We start from the raw sequence: 24,657 nt of genomic DNA on the forward strand, positions 1-24,657 counted from the left end.
TAATTGATTGAAAAAAATATATAGATAAAAGGGGACTAAAGACAAGTATACAGGTCTTCCCTATCGTTGAGGCCATTGGGATTCTTGGTGTTTAATTCCAGGATATATCTGGTCTCAAGGAGACGGAGCTATATATATATATTACAATTAATTGCTGAGTTGGAAACATAATTCCAATCCACAAATTCTTGATCGATTATGCCAATAATATTAATGCGGTTAATGACCTGCGATGGACATCGATGACGGAAAAAATTGTTACGCAGCCAATATCAATAGTTGATTACGAAGTTCCAATCAATATCGTTATCACAATTCCATGGTCATCATGACATGCATGCATTATAACTAATAACAGGTAATGTAAATCTACAAGTCCGCCTGATGTAAACAAAAAGTAAGTTACGAGTCAATACCTCAAACCTACACCGTAAGGGAAAAGAAAATATGCATTTCATACTCAAAGCATTGTTTTGCAGATATGGCAATAATATTGCGGATGTTTGGCATAAAAATATATGATGCACATACACTGTTTATAATTGCAACGATACAAATATTCCCATGTTTCTCTGTTAATATTTCGTATGGTAAAAACAGGTCCCGATTCACTGTGATACAAAGTGAGGTGAATATACAGAATAAGAGAAGAAAAACAAAGGTGAGAGTGGGTGTAGGAACGTGGTAGTGTAAATGACCTAATAAATCTTGCTAAGCCTAGCGTGATAAAAAGACAAAACGGAGTAGAAAGGCAAATGCCCAACATGCTAACTCCGAAGTCCAGATTCAGAACCTAATCCTAAAAACTGGAACCTACCAACCTCCCTCGACCAATAAAAAAGTGAAAGAAAGAAATAAAGCAGCAAAAGGCTGAAACTATCAACTGCAGAGACTAGGAAGGTGTGCTAGTCCTCACATCACCTATAACCAATGTGCGTTGCAAGCTCTTCCCTATAATTCATCCCATTGGGGATTTTAGTATTGAGCTCGATAATGTATTTAGATTCTGTGACTCGTAAGAGTTTCTCCCATTCTCCTCCCCTGGGGTGTGGCAGAATTCTATCAATGCCAAAAAATGTTATTAAGTTGGAATTACTTTGATGTTTTTCTTGGTAGTGTCTTGCAACTGGATAATTGAAGTCCATATTAGTACTCGCCATCAAATGTTGTCAAATGCGGGTCTTGGGTTGTAGTTTCATGCTACCCACAAACTTGAGGCCGCATGGGCATTCCAGGACATAGATGACATGAGACCATATGTATCAAAAAAGAGTTTTGCGATCCTTAAATTGCGATTTTTAGGGAATCGCAATTAGAGAATCACAAAATGCAATGTATGTAGGATTTGCTGACAATTTTGCGAATCCTAAATATTCCTTGTATGCAAATCGCAAATTGAGATTTGCAAATAAGGAATACCTTTCCATTCATTCCTATGGGCTAGGAGGCCCATAGGAATGAATGAGACGACATTCTCAATTTGTGATTACCAATTAAAGAATCGCAAATTGAGAATGCAACTTCAAGGTTGCACGGGTGCCAAAAGGACACCCCTGTAGCACCCCTGAAATATGTATATGTGCACGTTTTGCGCACGTACATGCCCTTAGGGCACTTTCTAAATCCCTTTGCCGTTCCCAACTATGGACTAGATGGTCTCTTAATGACTTTGATATCCTGTATGTTATGGATGGTGTTTTGCCAATACAGGAACCAATTATGGGGTCAGATTTTAATAATCACCAATGATGCTTCATCATGCATTTTATGCTGTTAGACCTAGTATTATAGGTGGTACGCAATCTTGGGATTTCTGTCGTATTTTTTTTTTTTATGTTTCTTCTGGAGGAGAACAAAGCCTTACTCCGTGTAATACTTTTGGCTTTCTTGCTGGCAGCTGCAATAACCTTCCCTTGTACCACAGCTGCTGAAACATTTGTTCCATAATCTGTTGTCCTTTGGCAAAGCCTCCTTCTGTACTACAATTTCTTCGCGCTGTTCGGTAGGGGAATGGGATGATTGGTATTGGTATGGAGCAAGGTGTTTCCTGCCGTATCTTTTCTGAAACGATTAGTTACCATCTGTCCATTCTCTACTCTAATCGCTACATCAAGAAATTCACAATATGATGAACTAATGGTATGGGTAAAGGTCAGATTTAGCTGATTCATCCCCAATTCCTCAATGAATTCCTGTGCTAGACTTACCGGCCTATCCCATATCAGGAACAGATCATCAATGTACCTGATCCAGATAGGGATGTGCTCGGTGAACCTTTCATTTGTCTCAACCTACACAATCTGTGATTATATATATATCCAAAAACACCGCTCCGATGCCGAGAAGTAAGAGGCCACACAGGGGAATCCTGTTCGAAGCCTTTATTGTGGACACTGAGCATTATGCATTGAACAAGGGTACTTGTTACCCGAAACGCGTCATGCAGAGTGGAAAGGAGGGATAATAAACCTACCTAAATACTCTATGCTTCCTGGTGGTCCGTTATTTCTGTGGTGCCACGCTGGAGAGACAGAAAGTAGTTGGATATACATATATATATATATATATATATATATATATATATATATATATATATATATATATATATTATTTTCATTGGAAACATATCATCCGCTTATGTGTTTTTTACTGAAACTGTACAATTTTTTAATGCGTTTTTCTAACTTGGTATTTTGATATGTCATTTTTAAATATCCTTTTATCCAAGACACTTTTTAGAAATTTGCATTTTTTTAATAATTTGCACATTATTTGCACTTGCACTTGCACTTTAAATTTCAAATTTTGTCACAGAACGCATCAGAGTGCAATAGTAAGCTTTTTGAGGACTGAAGCCATCTATTTTGGAAATGCAGGTATAAGCATGTGATATGAGGTGAATGTTGGTACAGTTCTATGATTCAAATGGGACACCATATGTTCGCCCGATTTTATTGCAATGGTTATACATATGGCAGTAGGAAGGTTGTTATTTACTTTTAAGCCTCCAAATTTTCAAGTGTACTTATCAATTTCCATATGTGTATGAGATCCTTATTTATTGAAATATTTATTGCGACTTTTTGCACATGTATCTGTTTTCCCTAATTGGCCCATAGCCTCAATCATGTCTTCTATGTCTATACATCTGGTGACCTGTGTTGATCTTAGTTTCACAGCATTTAAACACTGTTATTGGCCCTTTTTTGTCATGTGATCAAGGCTGCGGTGACGTAGCCGAAACGCGTCATGCTGGTGGCAATGGGGAAATAAACCACGTATACTGCAATCTTCTGGCGTCTGAGTGGTCTGTACCTGTATAAATTCTCGCCGATTGAGGCCGGAGCTCAGGACTTTTGGACTGCTTATATATATATATATATATATATGTATATATATATATATATATATATATATATATATATATATATATACATATATATATATATATATATATATATATATATATACATCCAAAAACACCCCTCCGATGCCGAGAAGTAAGAGGCCACACGGGGGAATCCTGTTGGGAGCCTTTATTGTGGACCCTGGGCATTATGCATTTTGGCGACCCTTCGCCTCGTCAAATGCCTCCACACGCGAAACACTACTCCATCTTTGCCTTAAAAGTCTCCTCCAGTTCTCTCATTGGTCGGAGAACTCAGACCACTGTTAGTAACATGCACACCTTCTGTAGTCTTGTAATCCTGACTACATTACCCAGAGTTCACCTGAATTGAAAGGCAATGCACGGGGGTAACGCATGAATGTTGATGTCCTCGGGGAGAAATGATGGTTGCTGTAGTGATGTCTGTCAGGCCCCCACTGACATTCCAGCCCCTCCTGCATACAGCGGGTGGGCCGTGAGTCGGGATACAATGATTCCCGGCTCCTCGGACAGTGTCGAGCTGCTCCTGGCAATAGCCCTGTCCCTGCTTCTGCAATCCGAGGCAGGCCGGCGCTACCAATCCCTCGGTGAAATCTGCAACTGTGCCAGCAATGCTCCGGCCTCAAAACGGAACGGGCCTCTTTATCACGCTGCTGCCCAGCGTGAATAAACATCCAAAAACACTCCTCTGATGCTGAGAAGTAAGAGGCCACACGGGAGAAACCTGTTGGGAGCCTATATATATTTATGTACACACGTGTATATAATATATATATATATATATATATATATATATATATATATATATATATATATACACACATATAAATAAATATATATATATATATATATATATATATATATATATATATATATAGTCTTAGTGCATTGTAACTTTTTCACCTCAATCTGATGCAAGATGGCTGACATAACAGAAGGCTTTTTTTCGCTGTGGTAAGTGAAAAGATTGAAACCACAATAGAAGAAAAACACTGTACAAACTGCCTACTAGTTTGGAATGTAAGACCAAAAGTTTCATAACATGCACAACCAACTATTGTCAGGTACTTCATTCCTTTATAGTGCCCCATATACTGATATGTACGTTTGATTATAGCACTGGCTCTTCTTCTCTTTATGTTTATTGTCTGTTTCTGTGGAAGTAACATGATTAAAACTGGAAGTATGTCTTCTTTGTTCATCAGAGGAGAATATGAGAAATTTTGCACCAGCATTTGTTTTCCATTCCTGAGTTAACTGATTGTACGAATTTAGTAAGCGTGATATCAGAATTATTATCTTTTAATCGTTGTAAATGTACCATGTTTGTCATGATCTACAGTCTAGACTGGAAGTATGATTTCTATGCCTATAACAGGCTCATGTTTTTTTAAGGGGAATGGTCAGTTGTGTTGTAAAGTTTTGAGAAAGGCGACATGCCGAAACACGTCACCATTTGTAGAATTGAGTAAAGCAGCTGATTTGAATAAACTGGAGGGCCATCATTGTGTTCTGATTGGATTGTGGGGAAGAACACACATTTTTATGAAAAACAAATACACTTAGAAGCAGAAGGGAGATTCTTAGATAAGCATCTGAGACAAAATGTCACCAGCCTGGCAGTAGTTTGGTCTTTCAGAGGGTGATATGATGCTCTTGTCTCTTGCACATATTGTATGACATGGAGTGCAAGTGGTCTTGCCCCGAACTCCTGATCATTCTCTTAGGTGAAAAGTACTTAGTGCAGGACACAGTGCAGAAGGACATCAATTCTCCAAAATGACATGTTGTGGGGTGACATTACTCATCGGTTGATCGAATATGATATCACAAGACTAACACTTTGTCCCACCTGCTGCCTCTCAAAAGTTTCTTGTTTGCCTTTGGGGGACTGGGGACGAGTAAAGAGAAGAATCGATAAAAAGTAAACTAGCTCCAAGAGCACAGCTTAATGCTTGCTCCAGCTGCTATCTTTATGAACCCTGAAACAAGGGGTATCAATGGATGTCATTAGTATAGCAAAGAGCAAGACAGGTGAAGCAATGGCTACCCCTTGCAGTCCCTAATTCACATCTATGATTAATGCATGAAATAAAGAAACTGTGCCCTGTCACATGGGTGTTTGGTTGTCACTGACTTTACCCACCAAGCAATCTTTCTATACCAACTAAAAGTTGACATATTGAATGCAAGTGAAAACAATCTGATCATTTGACATAGTGTTATGTTAAGTGTGTTTGTGAAGCGCACTATCACTCACGAGGGTATCCAACTGATAGAATGTCGATTAACCAGGCTGTTCATATTAACATTTTGAAACAGAATTTCAGCAACTATACTTTATCAGCTGCAAACAATATGCTAATGATGTAGCTATATCCCTAAATCCTTTAACAGAAAATATGCTTCATAAATATTCCATTCACTACAGAAACCCCCAAGCCTGTCCTGTTCCAGCAGTTACATCCCTGAGGCTAGTAGCTAGGAAATTGCTTTTCGGAAACTTCACAAAGACCATAAGAACAACATGCTGATGCTCACAGCTTAGGTGGGAGGAGGGGTGATATGCCTTCCCTCTGAGAAGAGTAGGTTTCACCTGCTTTAGTCAAACTCCTCCTGTCCCCTCTCTCTGGGTTGCTACCTGTTGCTTAGAAAATATGGATTTCTACTCAAGATGCATATCTAGTGTGTCCCTTTCAAAGTGGTCTGACCTGCATTAATTGTACGAATATCACGGACAAAGGAGAAAGATATACGTTTCCCTGATTGGGAGAAAGGATTAGAGGCAAAAAAGCAGAACATTGGCTGGCTCAGGTCCTTCACCACCAAAGTTGAATGAATATGCAATCCTGCCTTAGCTGCACATTGTCTGCATAATGATAAGACCCACATATCAATGTTGAGCACACTTAGGGGTCCATTACCATGTCGGGCGGATCGCCACCGCCATGGTGTCGGTGGCGATCCGCCCGACATAAATGCCGGCCCGCCACCCTTTTCCCCCCGCCACATTACAATGGCGGGGGGACCGCAGCGGAGGCAAACACCGCCTGCCACTTATCCACCCCGGTCGCCTTGCGGCCGGGGCGGAAAAGGGTTCATATGGTGGCGGTGTCTATCAGACACCGCCAGCCATATTTGGATGGGCGTCTGCAGTTGCTTTTCCGTGGCGGCATTGCCGCCACGGAAAGGCAGGCGGACTTCACTCTGAGGGCCTCGTGTGGGCCCCCAGAGTGATGGAGAGTACGGGGGTGCACACGGGGGTACCTGTGGTACCCCCCTGCATTAGCATAATCAAAGCGTAAGGCACCGCGCGGTGCCTGCTGCTTTGATTATGCAATTGCTGAAATGCTTTTTTAGCATTGTGGAGGGTGGTGCAGAGAGCACCGCCCGCCACAATGCAATAAATACAGGATGTGCCCGCCAAAGTGGCGGGCACATCCTAATACTCCCCACGGGACCCCCGCCCTTATGGCGGGCGGTCCCGATTACCACGAGGATGGCGGGCGGGCAAAGTCCGGCCGCCATCCTAATGACCCCAAAGTGTCAGGAATTGATATTTGCTGGAAGCTGTCCTCCTCAGGCTGGGGTCAGTGCTGGGTTCCTGGAAGACCTTGTGGCAGGGACCTCTGGCAGATAAGGACTGGCCTGCTGGAGGTGACTTGTTCCTGATCACTGGAAGCTCAAAATTACTCCTGAACTGCATTGGCTGTGTAGAGCAGAGATACCTTAGAGCTATGAGAATTCTGCAGCACAGCAAGACCCAACAACAATACAAAGCACAGACCAGCATTAACTATCAAGAGGAAGAGGGCACATTACCAGCAAATCAGCAGTTCTCTCCTTGCAATATGGTAGGTGTAGTTATGTTTTTGAATTACTCACACCTTTCCTCCTGGGAGTAATTAAAAAAACTCAATGAACTGCACCAACAAGAACGCAAAGGGAGAACTGGTGCAAAATTGCTGGCAGAGTGCCCCCTCCCTCCTAGCTTGTTACTTTTCCAGGGTTCATTTAGTTGATGAACCAGGCGATGCACCTTTGTGCTTTGGTGTGGTACTTTACCAGATATATTACTACAAGCAGCAACTCAGCATCCCGAAACCTACCTCTAACATTGTGCAGCAAATGGTCAAAGGCCACACTGTTGGCAAACACCTCACACTTTTCTACTTTAGAGCAATTCAAAAACACTTTGAACTTTACCTACTGGAATGCAATGGAAGAACTACTGACTTGCTGGCTGTGTGCTCCCTCCCACTGTTGAAATTGGCAATGTATATACACATAAGCGGCGTTCATTTGTGTTCACTGTACCTCTTGTCGTAAGCAGAATGGACATTGCAAAACACTGACTGTGTTATCCCGCCAGCATAGACCCATGCACACATATATACAACAGCCATTTTAGGTATCATGGTCTCCCTGTTCACGATCGATCGTCGGCGCACTTCCCTGACCCTGCAAGCATCCCCCACGCACCCTGGCTGCCCCCCCCTCCCGCTCTCACATGCACAAGTCATGAGCCCTCCCCTCCCGCATGACTCTGTCTCTGAGAATCACACCCCGCGCCTGACCAACACCTCCTTTCCTTCCATGAATACCCCTCTTCTGATAAACCCTTTTCTCTACGCTCGATTTTCCACACTGATCCTTCCTTTCATGAATATCTCTCCTTTGATGACCTCTTCCTCTGAACCTAATTGTCTACATGGACCGCTGGTCATCCCTTAGCCTGAGGATACAGTTTATTGCCCACTACTGTATGCACTCGCCTCTCTTGAAAGGGGCTACTATTGATCATGACCTCCCCACCCCGTGAGATTCGATCAGGCGCACACATTCCAAAGAATCAGCAGAACACTCAGCTGCGTGATAGCCCCCTCCTATTGTATGGAGGATCAGGGCCCCTACTGTAGCCACGTGTTGGAATATCTTCATACTTCACAATGTCTTGATTGTAATGAAGGATGTCTGTGTGCCATAAACCTGTGTATAAAAGACGAAGCCTCAGAGAAACTTGTTAGAGCACCTCCTGAAGACACTATGAGAGTGTCCGAAATGACAGGCTCTCCTCATGAGAAATAAACTCTGTTCTTGTTTTCCTGCTTCCAGTGCCCGTCTCTTTATTTGGTCAATATTTACGATGGGAACTAAGAGGCGCCTTGCGCCAGCAGCCTGGGCATCCGGTGCGTTATGGGCTGACTTTTCCTCAATTGGCGTCCCAACGCGGGGTCCATCAGCGACATAAGGTCCGGTAAGAGAGGTCCAGACGATGGGGTGAACATCTAAATGATTGGAGTATACCTGCCTTGAGAGGGCCCTCGTCCGGCTGCCGATTGAATGAACTTCACCGATTCCGAACGGACCTCTCTCAAGTGACCTAATGTCCTGACTGGAATCCCACAGGAATGCTGCGGTAAAAACATGGAGAAAGAGAACGATCGGGCGCTGGAAAAAGGAAGGCGAAGAACTGTCCACACGGTCCGGTCCGGGTAAGGTTAAGTAGGACGTCTTTACGTCTAATTGGTAGGATGGCTTTATCCATCTGATTGATTGATTGATTATTGATATTGGAAACGGTATTTAGATACTGGTATTGTTCATTGATTGGTTCATTTAGCCTTGGGTGCTACTTGAAGTATTGGTTCTCTTGGAGACATTCTCTGTTTGCAAACAGCGACGAATAGGAACGTTCCTCTCTCTTTGCAAATAGTGAAGGATAGGTAATGCGGACTTTTGTCCCCCTATTTTTCTCCCCACTGATTGATTGGTTGCTCTGTTGCTCTTTGAGACATTCGCTGTCTACAAACGGGGAAGAATAGGAATATTCTGTCTCCCTTTGCAGATAGTGAAGGGTAGGTAATGCAGACTTTTGTCCCCATTGTAATCCGTCATACCTATTTTTCTCCCCATTGATTGATTGTTTGATCGAGCATTGAATTGTTCGAAGTTGGCTCTCTTAAGGATCTTCTCTGCCTACAAACGGGGAAGAATAGGAATATTCTCTCTCCCTTTGCAGATAGTGAAGGGTAGGTAACGCAGGCTTTTGCCCCCATTGTAACCCGTCGTGCCTATTTCGTTCCTCATTGATTTGATTGGTTGTCCGAACATTGACTGTTTGGAATTTGTTCTTTTTGGAGGTATTCTCTGTTTGCAAATAACATTGAAAAGAAATACTCTGTCTAGTCTTTGCAAGTAGTGAAGGGTAGGTAATGCGGACCTTTGTCCCCTGTTGTAATCTGTCATGCCTATCTACTCCCCACTGATTGATAAACCAGTTCCACCCGGACCATTAACTAGAGGTAGGTCATCTGGCCCGACCAGAGAGCACCCCTAGTGAAAAGGACATATGCAATAATAACGAAGTGATCACTGTATCCTGTTAACAGAAACTTTAGCACGAAACAAACTAGAAAGAAAGGAATAGGAAAACGAAATCAGTAGGCCACCGATGAAATTTTTATTAAATAACGAATAAGGAAACGATAACAATACTTAATGATAAAACATATGATTGTCCTAGAAACAAGAAACGTTAGAAATAAGCCCATAATAAGAAACATGAAAATGATAAGAGAAGCCAAGCTTGACATTGCGACGGCCACGAAGCAACGAGGCTTCATCGCCCCTCACTGCTCCAAACATGTCTATCCCACCGCCTGCCACGCCCCAATAACGGCAACCTGGGAAAGATACAAGTCAGCAGACATCCGCCCCCATTCTGGAAACTCCCAAAGTGCAACAGGTTTGCGGCTACGCCCAGCCGGAAGACGAGATCTTCAACACATGTAGGGCGGGTCCTGCTGCCAGCCGTCGGCCGGAGGTCATCGCATGAGGTGGGCCTGAGGGGAAGCCGGGGCCGACGGGATCCGGCCGCGGTGGCGGCTGCGACAACGCTGGAGAGTTGTAGGGGGGAATGTCCATGCCCCCGACCCCCCCTCTCTCAGACAGTCTGGACCGGCTTCCATAAGAGGCCTGGGGGTGGAGAGGCCACTACGCGAATAGCCTGAAAACGGCACCATGCGCCAAGGTCTGTCCCCCGGATGAACCAAGGGACCCGTTCCTGGGGCCGTGGCGAAGAGCGTCCGGCCGCCATCAACCGGAGGCCCGGCCCGAAACGTACTAGGCGCCACTTCTTCTATAATGGCTGCGACAACACTGGGGAGGGATGTCTTGCACATGCCTCCGACCCCCCCCCCTCGTCCTCATCACCTGGTCCGGCCATAACAAATGTCAAGCGAGACGCCGTGGGGTGCACTGGGAGGGAGAGGCGGCGCAAACGAGCCTCTCCCACCTCCCCAGGTGAAGGCTCTCCAGCTGCACCCCCAATGCTCCTCGCACCCAGCAAAGGGTTCGTCCACTGTGGCGATGCTACGACGCCTCGCCCGGCAGGTTGGAGCCCGTCTGCTCATTTGACCCCGCGATTGCCGGTGGCTGCCGAACTCTCAAAATGGCGGTCGACCCTGCAAGAGCGGGCCCAGCATGAAGGAATGGCCCGGTCACTTGTTGACTCCACCATCATAAAAGTTCTCCACGACCTTGAAGATTCTATGGGAGCCGCGGGGGCCTCCGACCCCCGCAGAAACCCCCGATGGGGAATGACTGCCATGATTGCCCACGGAACGATGAAAATGTAGACGCAAGACGTCGACGCTCCCATGCTGACGCCAGCCTCGATTTGAATGACTAAAAATCCTGCAGACTACAGTTCGGATCAGTTCCGGTGAAAACCCAGTATGACCCGGTAGGAAAATTGTTGCCTCCCTCCCCCCTTTGACTGATGGTTCAGACCACCGATCCTTTCTTTTGCCCTTTAACGGAACTTTTGGACTGCCGAAAGAGGCTCTGGGCCAACCACGAGTTAGTGGAGATTTAGACTATGCCTGGATCTGCCTGGTTGCACCCAAAATGGCGCTGGTACAAATGAAACTTTCAACTCCTTATTGTACCCCGATTGCTCAGCCTTGGTGTCATGGGATATGTATGTAGTTTTTAAACATATGGATTGATATAGGATGTGTACTGATTATATGTTCGGACAATGGATTGATATAGGATGTGTACTTTCAGTTTGGACAATGAATTGATATGGGATGGGTACTGATTATGTGTTCTGACAATGAAGGACAATGAATTGACATGAGATGGGTACCGATTGAACATTCGGACAATGAATTGTTGTTAAGTTTTGGCGCATCATGATTATTGAAAGTTCGAATTTCAACGCTTATGATACTTGCTCACACTGAAGTTTTGATATGATTTTATTATACTTGTCGCACTTTTAGTATGAAATCAACAACCACCGATTCCATTAGGTTTTCCACTAATAAGTATTCCCACATGTACGGTTCTGGCCAGCCCCCCTGAGTTGTAGGCCCGTATTTATGCACTGACCTTTTTTTATTAAAGATTTTTGAAAAGCTACGTAGTTGTCACGTGTAAATTGGTACGTTTCGAATAAATGACCCCTGTTTCCGATATAACTGAATTACAGGTGAAATGCTTCAGCTCGATTAGTTAAGGGTTAAAAGATATAATATATAGCGATATTGCAGATATGAGGGGTCCAAGTTTTAGTTGTGTATTTTTTCCCTTTTTATACAGCCAAAAGCAACCGCTAAAGATCCTGGTATTTAGCCTATGCTTTATATACTACCTGTATAAGAAAAGTCACACTAACGGTCCACCTGGGCTTGAACGCCCAGTTGGCAGGGACTGCATCCCGTGGAGATAGGCCGAGTATGCAGTAAGTAAAAGCCTTTCTGGGTTTATGCGCGCTAATGTGTCTATCAATGTAGCCCCTGCCCCCTTCTTATTTCCCCCCTCTGCAGGTCACATCGGAATGTCGATTAATGTACGAAAATGGTGATCTAGCGGACGGAGAGACGGGAAGGAGGGTTTGATTATGGTACCTAACCGCGACAAACTCCGAATAATGCAACCAAAAATGACGTACAATAATGAATACATTCCTACGTTTAACTAAATAGGGAAAGTTTAAGGAATATTCCGAGGTAAGGTTTACACAAGTATCCTCCGCCGAGAGGACTAGGAATATTGCCAATGTTTAAAAACCTACTACCTCCTTTTTCGCATCCTCATAGACATGTAACTCAAAGCTGCCCCATTGTTCTCCAATTGACACCAACTGTTGTCTCGGCCTGGAAACACATTTGCTAAAATGACTCGAAAAATCCCACCGTGAGCATTAGCCCGACCAGGTTAGTTCATGACCAATTGGCAGAGGTGTAAGTGTGTGCAACCACAACATCCAGTGAAGGCAGCCGACAATAAAAAGAAAAAAAAAGGTAAAGAGAGCTTAGGATGCTGAGAATGCGCAGCGTACAGGAAGAGATCATTTTGGCCAATAACTGTTCTATGTTTTGTCTTGGATTTTTGTATATAATACATGTACTGTCTCCCCCGTCTGAGTTTGTGTACGTGATGTATAGATCTACGTCATCCCTCTGCCTGTGTGTCCGTATTGCTTAACCCTCGCTGTTCTGTGTTATGTGCGCACTGAATGGACCATTATTGTACACGCTTCTCTCTCTCTCTCTCTCTCTCTCTCTCTCTCTCTCTCTCTCTCTCCACGTCATACGTGTACCAAATGGTTCGTTTAGAGTGCGGGCGACTCTCTCTCTCTCTCTCTCTGAGGGTCCCCCTGTTCCCCCCCTTTGTGCAAGAACGTTGTGCCCCACCGGCACAAACCTAATTGGGTCTCTTCGAACACAAAGGTGTTCGGCAAAATTGACAGGAACTAAAACGATTGTAACTTGCCATATTACTACCTCTCCTTTCTGCAAAACGATAGAACCCGAGTTGTTAATGAAAAAAAGGACAGGTCAGACGACTGATGTCCCCTAATCTGGCCTTTTTATAGGGGGACTATAACGTCAATGGTCTTCTGTTTTTCAGTTCGTTAGAAATGCGATCCCCAATGCCCAGATTGTCCCACCCCTCTGCACTTAAGTGCGGATGTCCAAAGTGTCCCCGCTTCTCCCGATTGACCCCAGCCCCCTGTCCAAAGCATCCCCGCTTCCCCCGATTAACCCCAGCTTCATGTCAGCTACCCTCGAAGCATAATTGATGACCTTGATTAACGGTCATTCCCCAAGAAACGCATGTTTTACATCTGCCCCCTCCCCCTTCTTCATGACGATAACGCCCCTGCTTGCAAGAGTTAGCCGACTCCGAAGGGAAATGTAAGATTGTCAGTACTTGGGTTAAAAAAGAAAAAGGGCGAGTCTCTACATAAGGACTCGATTTTGAGTTTGATATAATACACCATGTATAAAAGTCCTATTTCTCTCACCATACGTCGCGAATGAACGCCACACAGGTTTATGAATTCAATAGCAATGCACTCCTACAGACTCCATAAGTGACGACTTCTGACTGTGACCGATGAACTTATCCCCCACCTACATAGGATTGGGGACGGAATTGAGATGTATAAATGTCTTCTCCTGCCAGTTTTTCTAAAACTTGTTTTCTACCCATTCAAAGATACAATCACCGGAGGAGAGGAGCTGGACGTGCCGCACAGCCTGGCCACAGATCATGAAGCACGTGTGACCGCGACCAAAGGTGGAGTCACAGAGCAACAAGACACGGGACGAGGCACCACTCTCAAAACTCGGCAGATTAAGGAATGAAGGGCTGCCTTGAAGCCCTCGACTTACTGACCCACTCGTGCCTGAAGTCCCCGTCCCTTTTTGAGCCCGACTGATGGGCCTGCCTGCTCGTCATCCTTTGCTCCATTTGGTCCCTTGGTGTGCTCAGAGATCTGATCCCACTCCTCCCTCTCTTCCCTTGATTATTCAACATCACCCTTTTTTTCGCATAAACTTTTGACTATAGAATGAGGTTTTGCCACGGAAAAAGACAGACACGCAGGTGCCCAGCTTGAGGCACCCCTAAGAAAATAAGTTAGGAAACAGGACTGTGATCTAACAGCAGAGGACTGATCGCACCCTGCAACGTGTAAGGATGAATCCGAGCTGGACCTATAGCTCCACCGCCGGTGCTCAGCAGCGCCAACAAAAGAAGACGGACTCTGTTAAAAGACATTGCGACAAAGACCCCCCCTTCCTGAACTTTCTACCCACCCCTTGACTAGTTGCTTACATCGAACTGAATTCCTCCCTCAACTATTTTTTATTGCTTTCAAAAATGTTTCATCGGTCACTCAAGTCCAAAAGTCTCATATAGCACTTTTTTACTGTATGTTGATGTCATTGAAAAGAAAGTCAGAACCTGAGTCTATAATATGTCGGAACGTTTTTCCTGATTGCCCTCGACTAAAGTGTTATGTCGATCTCTAGACTTGTACGAATAACCCAACAAATGTAAATTCATACGTACCACATTTCGCCAATCATAGCGACTACATATGGTTATATGCAATCTGCTAGCATTGACAAACGCTATTTCATTGGCCACACTTGGCTATACGTACACCCCATCAGTTGGGGTAAACACAAATGTACTAGCGTATGTTAAAAAGCGGCGACTGTTGAAATTGGCAATGTATATACACATAAGCGGCGTTCATTTGTGTTCACTGTACCTCTTGTCGTAAGCAGAATGGACATTGCAAAACACTGACTGTGTTATCCCGCCAGCATAGACCCATGCACACATATATACAACAGCCATTTTAGGTATCATGGTCTCCCTGTTCACGATCGATCGTCGGCGCACTTCCCTGACCCTGCAAGCATCCCCCACGCACCCTGGCTGCCCCCCCCCGCTCTCACATGCACAAGTCATGAGCCCTCCCCTCCCGCATGACTCTGTCTCTGAGAATCACACCCCGCGCCTGACCAACACCTCCTTTCCTTCCATGAATACCCCTCTTCTGATAAACCCTTTTCTCTACGCTCGATTTTCCACACTGATCCTTCCTTTCATGAATATCTCTCCTTTGATGACCTCTTCCTCTGAACCTAATTGTCTACATGGACCGCTGGTCATCCCTTAGCCTGAGGATACAGTTTATTGCCCACTACTGTATGCACTCGCCTCTCTTGAAAGGGGCTACTATTGATCATGACCTCCCGACCCCCTGAGATTCGATCAGGCGCACACATTCCAAAGAATCAGCAGAACACTCAGCTGCGTGATAGCCCCCTCCAATTGTATGGAGGATCAGGGCCCCTACTGTAGCCACATGTTGGAATATCTTCATACTTCACAATGTCTTGATTGTAATGAAGGATGTCTGTGTGCCATAAACCTGTGTATAAAAGACGAAGCCTCAGAGAAACTTGTTAGAGCACCTCCTGAAGACACTATGAGAGTGTCCGAAATGACAGGCTCTCCTCATGAGAAATAAACTCTGTTCTTGTTTTCCTGCTTCCAGTGCCCGTCTCTTTATTTGGTAATTATTTACGATGGGAACTAAGAGGCGCCTTGCGCCAGCAGCCTGGGCATCCGGTGCGTTATGGGCTGACTTTTCCTCACCACCATTCTTTTTAGGCTCAATCGGAAGTCATTTGGAGGATTCACCAGTGGATGGACTTGCATACTTTGGAGATGTACTTTACCAGATATCCTGAAAATGTGGTATTCCTGGCACTTCAAACCTACCTCCTGCTTTCTTCCTAAGACAGACAAGACAGTATAAACATGCCTAGAAACGCAGGCACAGTCTGCACTCACACTGGTGGCAAACACGTTTCTTCTTGTGAGTGTAAGAAAATGCCTGTTTTTGAAAGATCACCCGATTTTTTTAACTGATGTTTTTGGTTCTTGAACTCTGAATACTGGGACCCTGCTAACCAGGTCCCAGTGCCTGTGCTCTCATCCATAAAAACTTGTCAAACTTATTGATAATCCGAATTGGCATTTTTAACTTACCTATAAGACCCTAGTATATAGTATCCAGGGCCTGTATTTAAATGTCACTAGTGGACTGCAGCACGTATTGGGCCACCACTAACGTGGCACTGGAAGGCATATCTTGAGGCCTGCCCCTGCGTCCATGGAGAATGCAGCTTTTACATTGCAAATTCAACCAGGAAAAGTAAACATTTTGACAGGCTTAAACCTGCTTGTTTAAATCTTAGAAGTCATGGCAAATGTATGCCCTACCTCCCCATAGGGCATGGTGCATGGTATTTAAAAAGTAGCACATGTGCAATTAGGTTTTACATTTCCCTGCATTGAAGAATCTCCAAAGTCAATTTTCACTGTGGCAAGGCTAATTATACCACATAGAAGAATTGGGTTCCATTATAACACATTGCAATTAATAGCTTCTGTATGGGAATAGACAGAACCACGATTCAAGGACTCAAATTAAGAGGATTTTAAATTTTAATGTTATGTCGAGTCAGATTTGATTTTACTATTTTGAAAATGCCACTTTCAGAAAGTTGCAAAAAACACAGTTGATGGACAGAATGTAGAACAATGTCATACATTCACCCCAGTACAAGGATCTGGGCCTAAATCCATCGTTTTTTTGCACTCCACACCACCCTGGGTTAGACACTGGCTATATGCAAATCAGCTCTGACCCTGTGCCTCATGGGAACAGTCCAGTCCGAACTACCAAAGCCATGTCTTTCCCAGACCGGAATCAAGCATCCAAGGACCGGTTTCTGGCTATCAGCCTTCATCAGCCTGGATAGCTTGACTCCAGTGGTTTGGAGAGCCTGGGACTCACGTCTGAGCATACCCAGCACACTCGGGGTGAAAATTGCAAAAAACACAGTTGATGGACAGAATGTAGAACAATGTCATACATTCACCCCAGTACAAGGATCTGTGCCTAAATCCATCGTTTTTTTGCACTCCACACCACCCTGGGTTAGACACTGGCTATATGCAAATCAGCTCTGACCCTGTGCCTCATGGGAACAGTCCAGTCCGAACTACCAAGCCATGTCTTTCCCAGACCGGAATCAAGCATCCAAGGACTGGTTTCTGGCTATCAGCCTTCATCAGCCTGGATAGCTTGACTCCAGTGGTGTGGAGAGCCTGGGACTCACGTCTCAGCATACCCAGCCCACTCGGGGTGAAAATTGCAAAAAACACAGTTGAAGGACAGAATGTAGAACAATGTCATACATTCACCCCAGTACAAGGATCTAGGCCTAAATCCATCGTTTTTTTCCACTCCACACCACCCTGGGTTAGACACTGGCTATATGCAAATCAGCTCTGACCCTGTGCCTCATGGGAACAGTCTAGTCCGAACTACCAAGCCATGTCTTTCCCAGACCGGAATCAAGCATCCAAGGACCGGTTTCTGGCTATCAGCCTTCATCAGCCTGGATAGCTTGACTCCAGTGGTGTGGAGAGCCTGGGACTCACGTCTGAGCATACCCAGCACACTCGGGGTGAAAATTGCAAAAAACACAGTTGATGGTAGTTCGAACTGGACTGTTCCCATGAGGCACAGGGTCAGAGCTGATTTGCATATAGCCAGTGTCTAACCCATGGTGGTGTGGAGTGCAAAAAACGATGGATTTAGGCCCAGATCCTTGTACTGGGGTGAATGTATGACATTGTTCTACATTCTGACCATCAACTGTGTTTTTTGCAATTTTCACCCCGAGTGGGCTGGGTATGCTCAGACGTGAGTCCCAGGCTCTCCGCACCACTGGAGTCAAGCTAGCCAGGCTGAATGAAGGCTGATAGCCAGAAACCGGTCCTTGGATGCTTGATTCCGGTCAGGGAAAGACATGGCTTGGTAGTTCGGCCTGGACTGTTCCCATGAGGCACAGGGTCAGAGCTGATTTGCATATAGCCAGTGTCTAACCCAGGGTGGTGTGGAGTGCAAAAAACAATGGATTTAGGCCCAGATCCTTGTACTGGGGTGAATGTATGACATTGTTCTACATTCTGTCCATCAACTGTGTTTTTTGCAATTTTCACCCCGAGTGGGCTGGGTATGCGCAGACGTGAGTCCCAGGCTCTCCACACCACTGGAGTCAAGCTATCCAGGCTGAATGAAGGCTGATAGCCTGAAACTGGTCCTTGGATGCTTGATTCCGGTCTGGGAAAGACATGGCTTGGTAGTTCGGACTGGACTGTTCCCATGAGGCACAGGGTCAGAGCTGATTTGCATACAGCCAGTGTCTAACCCAGGGTGGTGTGGAGTGCAAAAAACGATGAATTTAGGCCCAGATCCTTGTACTGGGGTGAATGTATGACATTGTTCTACATTCTGTCCATCAACTGTGTTTTTTTCAATTTTCACCCCGAGTGGGCTGGGTATGCTCAGACGTGAGTCCCAGGCTCTCCACACCACTGGAGTCAAGCTATCCAGGCTGAATGAAGGCTGATAGCCAGAAACTGGTCCTTGGATGCTTGATTCCGGTCTGGGAAAGACATGGCTTGGTAGTTCGGACTGGACTGTTCCCATGAGGCACAGGGTCAGAGCTGATTTGCATATAGCCAGTGTCTAAGCCAGGGTGGTGTGGAGTGCAAAAAACGATGGATTTAGGCCCCAGATCCTTGTACTGGGGTGAATGTATGACATTGTTCTACATTCTGTCCATCAACTGTGTTTTTTTGCAATTTTCACCCCGTGTGGGCTGGGTATGCTCAGACGTGAGTCCCAGGCTCTCCACACCACTGGAGTCAAGCTATCCAGACTGAATGAAGGCTGATAGCCAGAAACCGGTCCTTGGATGCTTGATTCCGGTCTGGGAAAGACATGGCTTGGTAGTTCGGACTGGACTGTTCCCATGAGGCACAGGGTCAGAGCTGATTTGCATATAGCCAGTGTCTAGCCCAGGGTGGTGTGGAGTGTAAAAAACTATGGATTTAGGCCCAGATCCTTGTACTGGGGTGAATGTATGACATTGTTCTACATTCTGTCCATCAACTGTGTTTTTTGCAATTTTCACCCGAGTGGGCTGGGTATGCTCAGACGTGAGTCCCAGGCTCTCCACACCACTGGAGTCAAGCTATCCAGGCTGAATGAAGGCTGATAGCCAGAAACCGGTCCTTGATTCCGGTCTGGGAAAGACATGGCTTGGTAGTTCGGACTGGAATGTTCCCATGAGGCACAGGGTCAGAGCTGATTTGCATATAGCCAGTGTCTAACCCAGGGTGGTGTGGAGTGCAAAAAACGATGGATTTAGGCCCAGATCCTTGTACTGGGGGTGAATGTATGACATTGTTCTACATTCTGTCCATCAACTGTGTTTTTTGCAATTTTCACCCCGAGTGGGCTGGGTATGCTCAGACGTGAGTCCCAGGCTCTCCACACCACTGGAGTCAAGCTATCCAGGCTGAATGAAGGCTGATAGCCAGAAACCGGTCCTTGGATGCTTGATTCCGGTCTGGGAAAGACATGGCTTGGTAGTTCGGACTGGACTGTTCCCATGAGGCACAGGGTCAGAGCTGATTTGCATATAGCCAGTGTCTAACCCAGGGTGGTGTGGAGTGCAAAAAACGATGGATTTAGGCCCAGATCCTTGTACTGGGGTGAATGTATGACATTGTTCTACATTCTGTCCATCAACTGTGTTTTTTGCAACTTTCAGAAAGTTGGCATTTTCCTGCCGAAAGCCTCCAGTTGCCCTTTCAAAGTTAATCTCTAACTGCCACCTGCCAGTCTGCTGGGAAGTACTGGATGGACCCAAGGAAAGGGAACAAGAGGACCTTGGATGAAAGGAGGTGTGACCTCCTCCTGACTTGATGGCCTGGGTGATGTGCCCACCAAATGCAGAAGCGTCAAAGGAGCCTTCCCTGTCACATGCAGATGAAATTCGCAGCTAGGCCTGCCCTTGCAATTGTCTAGGCACCCAGCGTGGCACCAATCCTAGTGAGGGCAAAACCTGTTCCATAACTGGTTTACAGAGGGAGTTTCCCTTTTATTTCCAGAGGACACGCATCAGGGGTGTGTCCAGAGCTGTTCACAAGGGAAAAAAGGTTCTGCCATATTGGTTTTAGCTCTAGGGGGGCACTGTGGGATAGATCACAGTAAAAAACACAGGAACTACTGAAAAAGTGGGTAGGGGCTTCCCTGGGAACTTTTACCCCATTGTTTAGAGAGTGGCCTGGAGTTTCCGCCACCCACAGTCTGACACTGGGTATACAAGTTGCACTCTCAGTGTCTTCTTAGATCTCTACTGGAACTGAGGAAGACAGAAGAAGGACTGCACCTTCTGAACCCCTTTGGACCTCAGAAAAGGGGCTGCACCTTCTGTAACCTGTCGAGAGAAACCCCAATGGCTGGGCCTGCACCCACATGAACCCAGGACAGAAGAGTGGCTCCAAGGGCAAGTTGGCTAGCCTCATGTTAAGCTATAGAGGCACAAAAGGTTCAAGAAGCCCGCCTTCCCGAAGAGACTAGTGGGCCAGTTCTGACTGTACTTACCCTGGACCCTGCTGGTGTCTTCCCCAGGAGTGAACTCTCACCACTCCCATTAATCCTTTCTCCTCCCATGCCCTCTGACTTGCTCCTCTATATGGTCACGGAACTCCTCAGTGATTTGCAATATCCTTATTATGTACACCAGGGGGTACTTTATCCTGTATATAAATTCTGCAGTACAACACTTCAAAAAAAGAATGTTAGTTATGTCGTAGCCCCGTGCATGAATAACCAGTTCTTTAAGGTCAATGGAGTGTTCCACTAAAAAAACAAATGTTCCACTAAAAAAAGAAACATAGTTAAGCATGTCACAGGTATTAACGTGATGTGCACGTAGTCGAACGTGAGCGGGTGTCTGACCCTATTCCCGAACTAAGACGCAGGGGAAAAGCGACGGGAACACATTAATTGAATAATCAAGCTGTTCAGTGGCAAAATGCCCAGAGGGAAAATTTATTTTTCTTGCGGTGTAATCCCTCTGAAAGTATTGGCAATGGCTTTTATGCAGTTACACATAATGAAAAATGCGGCGCCTGCCTCAAAGGCCAAAATAATGTATCCCATCTGTAGTGGAAGGTACGCCGTGACAGAAGCGTTTAATTGTGTTTTTGTATTAGAACGCCAGTGCCAGCTCGATGCAGGGCCCAGGCAGGCTGAAAAGGTGCGACGAGGTCACGGGAGTTAATAGTTTCCGGTCTATAATATAGTGCAAGGGTGTCCAGCGTAGGTCCAGGAGGGTGGGATTCGGGCCAGATTAGCAGAATATCCATTTAAAATGAATGTATAAACAAGGAATCAAAATTACACACATTTACCTACAAAAAGAAAAAAGACTCTTGTAGACACCAGCGTAAAGCAAGCACTCGGAAAATGGTAGAAGGGCCGAGTTCCAGCTGTGGGCTACTTTTTGGGCAGCCTGGGGGCTGTCTGTGCTGTTAGGATGCCGCCAGCGGCCCAGTGGGTGCCTGGGTGGCCTTTCTAGAGGCAGACGGGCGGAGGTATCACTCCCTTTCTCTCACTGGTCAGGCCCGTTAATGTATGCTGATTGAGCGGGGGCAGGGGGCCTGAGCAGAAGTGGTCTCACTTGCCTTCATGTGTGGCTCACCAGTGTGAACTAATCTGTGCATTTTTTAAAAATCTAAGTCGAGGTAATAAAACCTGCCTACCACCCCCTTTCTTTTCATAAAACTTCGCTGAAGCAGAGTTTTACAGAAACGCAATGCACAAATGTGGGCCACTTTTTTTGGTGTGTTCGGGCCGATTTTTGGTCCCAATCCAACCCTGGTAGACACTGACTGCATATGACATGTTGGCAAGTCTAAGGGCCAGATGTAGGTAAATACCATTTACCGATTCTAAAATACCGAATTTTACCGATTCGGTATTTTAGAATGGGTAAATGGTATGTAGGTATTCATTCGGTAATTTTTACCGAATCGGTAAAATTCGGTAAATACCGATTCGGGCCTGGAGGCCCATAGGAATGAATGGGGAATACCGAATCTGTAAATGCCGAATCGGTAAGAGGGGGAAGACCTACAAGGGTGGCAGGGTGTCACATTGACACCCTGTTGCACCCCTGAATAGTGCATGGGTGCACATGCGGCACACATACATATATCTGCCAAATGGCACTGTTAAAAAAGCACAAAATTGCTTTTTTAACGGTTTTCGTTATTTACCACCAACTTGTAGTTGGTGGTAAATAACGAATCCTTACAAGTGAAAAGCACTCACTTGAGTGCTTCCTACATTAGGGATTATGGGCCGGATGTAGGTCGGTCGGTAACGGCCGAAAATCGGTATTTTCGGCCGTTACCGACCGGTATTAACGAAATGGTATGTAGGGCCACATATTTTACAGAATCGGTAAATTTACCGATCGGTAAATTTACCGAATCTGTAAAATACCGAATCGGTATTTTTACCTATTCGATAATTTTGATATGTAGGTGGGACTCTTCTGAGTCCCACAACCCTTACCGAATCTGTATTTTACCATCAAATATATTTGATGGTAAAATACCGATTCCGGTGTGCATGCACATGTGTGCATGCACACCTGTGCCATATGACAGGCAGACCTGCCCTTAGGGCAGGTATGCCTGCCACATGGCACCCGAGCCTCTTTTGGGGGTGCCAGAGGGTGTCAAAGTGACACCCCCTGCACCCTTGTTGAAATCTGTATTTACCGATTCGGTAAATACCGAATCGGTAATGCCCATTCATTCCTATGGGCTGCAAAGCCCATAGGAATGAATGGCCATTACCGGTCGGTATTTACCGAATCGGTAAATACAGATTTTTACCGATTTGGTAAAAGGAACATCTGGATGTTCCTACATGTCCTCCCTTCTTATTTACCGATTTTTAATTACCGAATCGGTAAAATTCGGTAATTAAAAATCGGTAAATAAGTCCTACCTACATCTGGCCCTCAGTCATTTATCGAATCGGTATTTAAGAATTCGGTAATTTACTGATTCTTTAAATTGCCGATTCGGTAAATTATCGAATCCTTAAATTAGGCCCCTACATCTCAAATGCCTAATAACGGTCGGTAACTGCCGAAATGCGGTAATTTCGGCCGTTACCGACCGGTATTAGGTTTCCTACATCTGGCCCAAAATGTGTTAACAAATCTATAATATATGAGTCGCTACAGCCACAGGTACTTGTCTGGTTGACTGAACTTTCTTGCAAAGGGCAGAAGACGTTTCCCTAACGCCTCTGGGTTACCATGTGACAGAGCAGCTCAACACAGTGCACGGGGAACACGAAACCGCCCCGCCATCATGCCCCGCACCCCTCCCATTCCAGCTACATCCTGGTCCATCTGATCTAACTCTTGCAGGGAGAGCTGCTGCCCCACAGTGGTTGGAACCTGCACTGCATGATTCGTTGAGGTCACTTCTGTTTCACCTCTCTTCCTTCACCTATGCCTTGGGATTAAAAGACTGCAAACAGCTGATTGGCGCATTTATCAACTATTAAAAATGGCTCAATTTTGGCTCATTCACCACCTGTCTGAATGGATAGGAGAAAAAGGTCACTAGGGGATCTTTCCACTACTACTCTCCCCTGATTGGCTAAGGACAACTCTATAAGATTGAAGCAACAGACATAGTTTAACTACTTCATAACCAGGGCCACTGGAATTATGTGATTGTGCGGCCTTGGCGTTTTGTACAGAATTATTAATTTGTCGTATTTGCCACACAATCCATCATCTGCTGCATAATTTTCAGATTTTAACAAGAAAAACATTTGTCAACAGTTAATAAATTGCTAAAAATGAAGCGACGTGTTGCAGCGCAGTGGAAGGCCTTTGTGCAAAGGTTGACAGGTCACCTTTCTTTTACTTAGGGCTGCATTTGTGTGTTAAACTGGTACTGATGAGGCACACCCTATACTAAACAGTGTTGACAAGTGTACAAATGTAAAAATAATGAAGTACTATCATCAGAAAATGTCCAACATTACTTCGCATAATATGCCTTTTATTGCCTCAACTCTGTCACTAAGGGTCGATTAGGATTGCGGTGAATCCGCATCCTCCGGGCCGGCGGAAGCCACCGCCGGCCTGGAGGATGCGGATTCATCGCTGCGGTAAATGAAAAGACCCCCCACCACATTAGGATGGCTAGGGGGTCATCGGCGGACGGGAAGACCGTCCGCCACTTTTCCGCCGCGGTCGCCTTCCGACCGTGGCAGAAAAGCTCCAATATGGTGGCAGTGTCTATCAGACACCGCCAGCCATATTAGGATGAGCTTCAGGACATGCCTTTCCGCCACGGAAAGGCATACAGTCTTTTCTTTGGGGGCCTGTTGCGGGCCCCCAGGGTGAAGGGGAGGTGGGGGTGCACATGGGGGGTACCTATGGTACCGCCCTGCATTTGCATGCACAATGCGGCAGGTACCG

This window comes from Lissotriton helveticus, chromosome 8 (genome assembly GCF_964261635.1).
Source record: "Lissotriton helveticus chromosome 8, aLisHel1.1, whole genome shotgun sequence".
Lineage (NCBI taxonomy): Eukaryota > Metazoa > Chordata > Amphibia > Caudata > Salamandridae > Lissotriton > Lissotriton helveticus.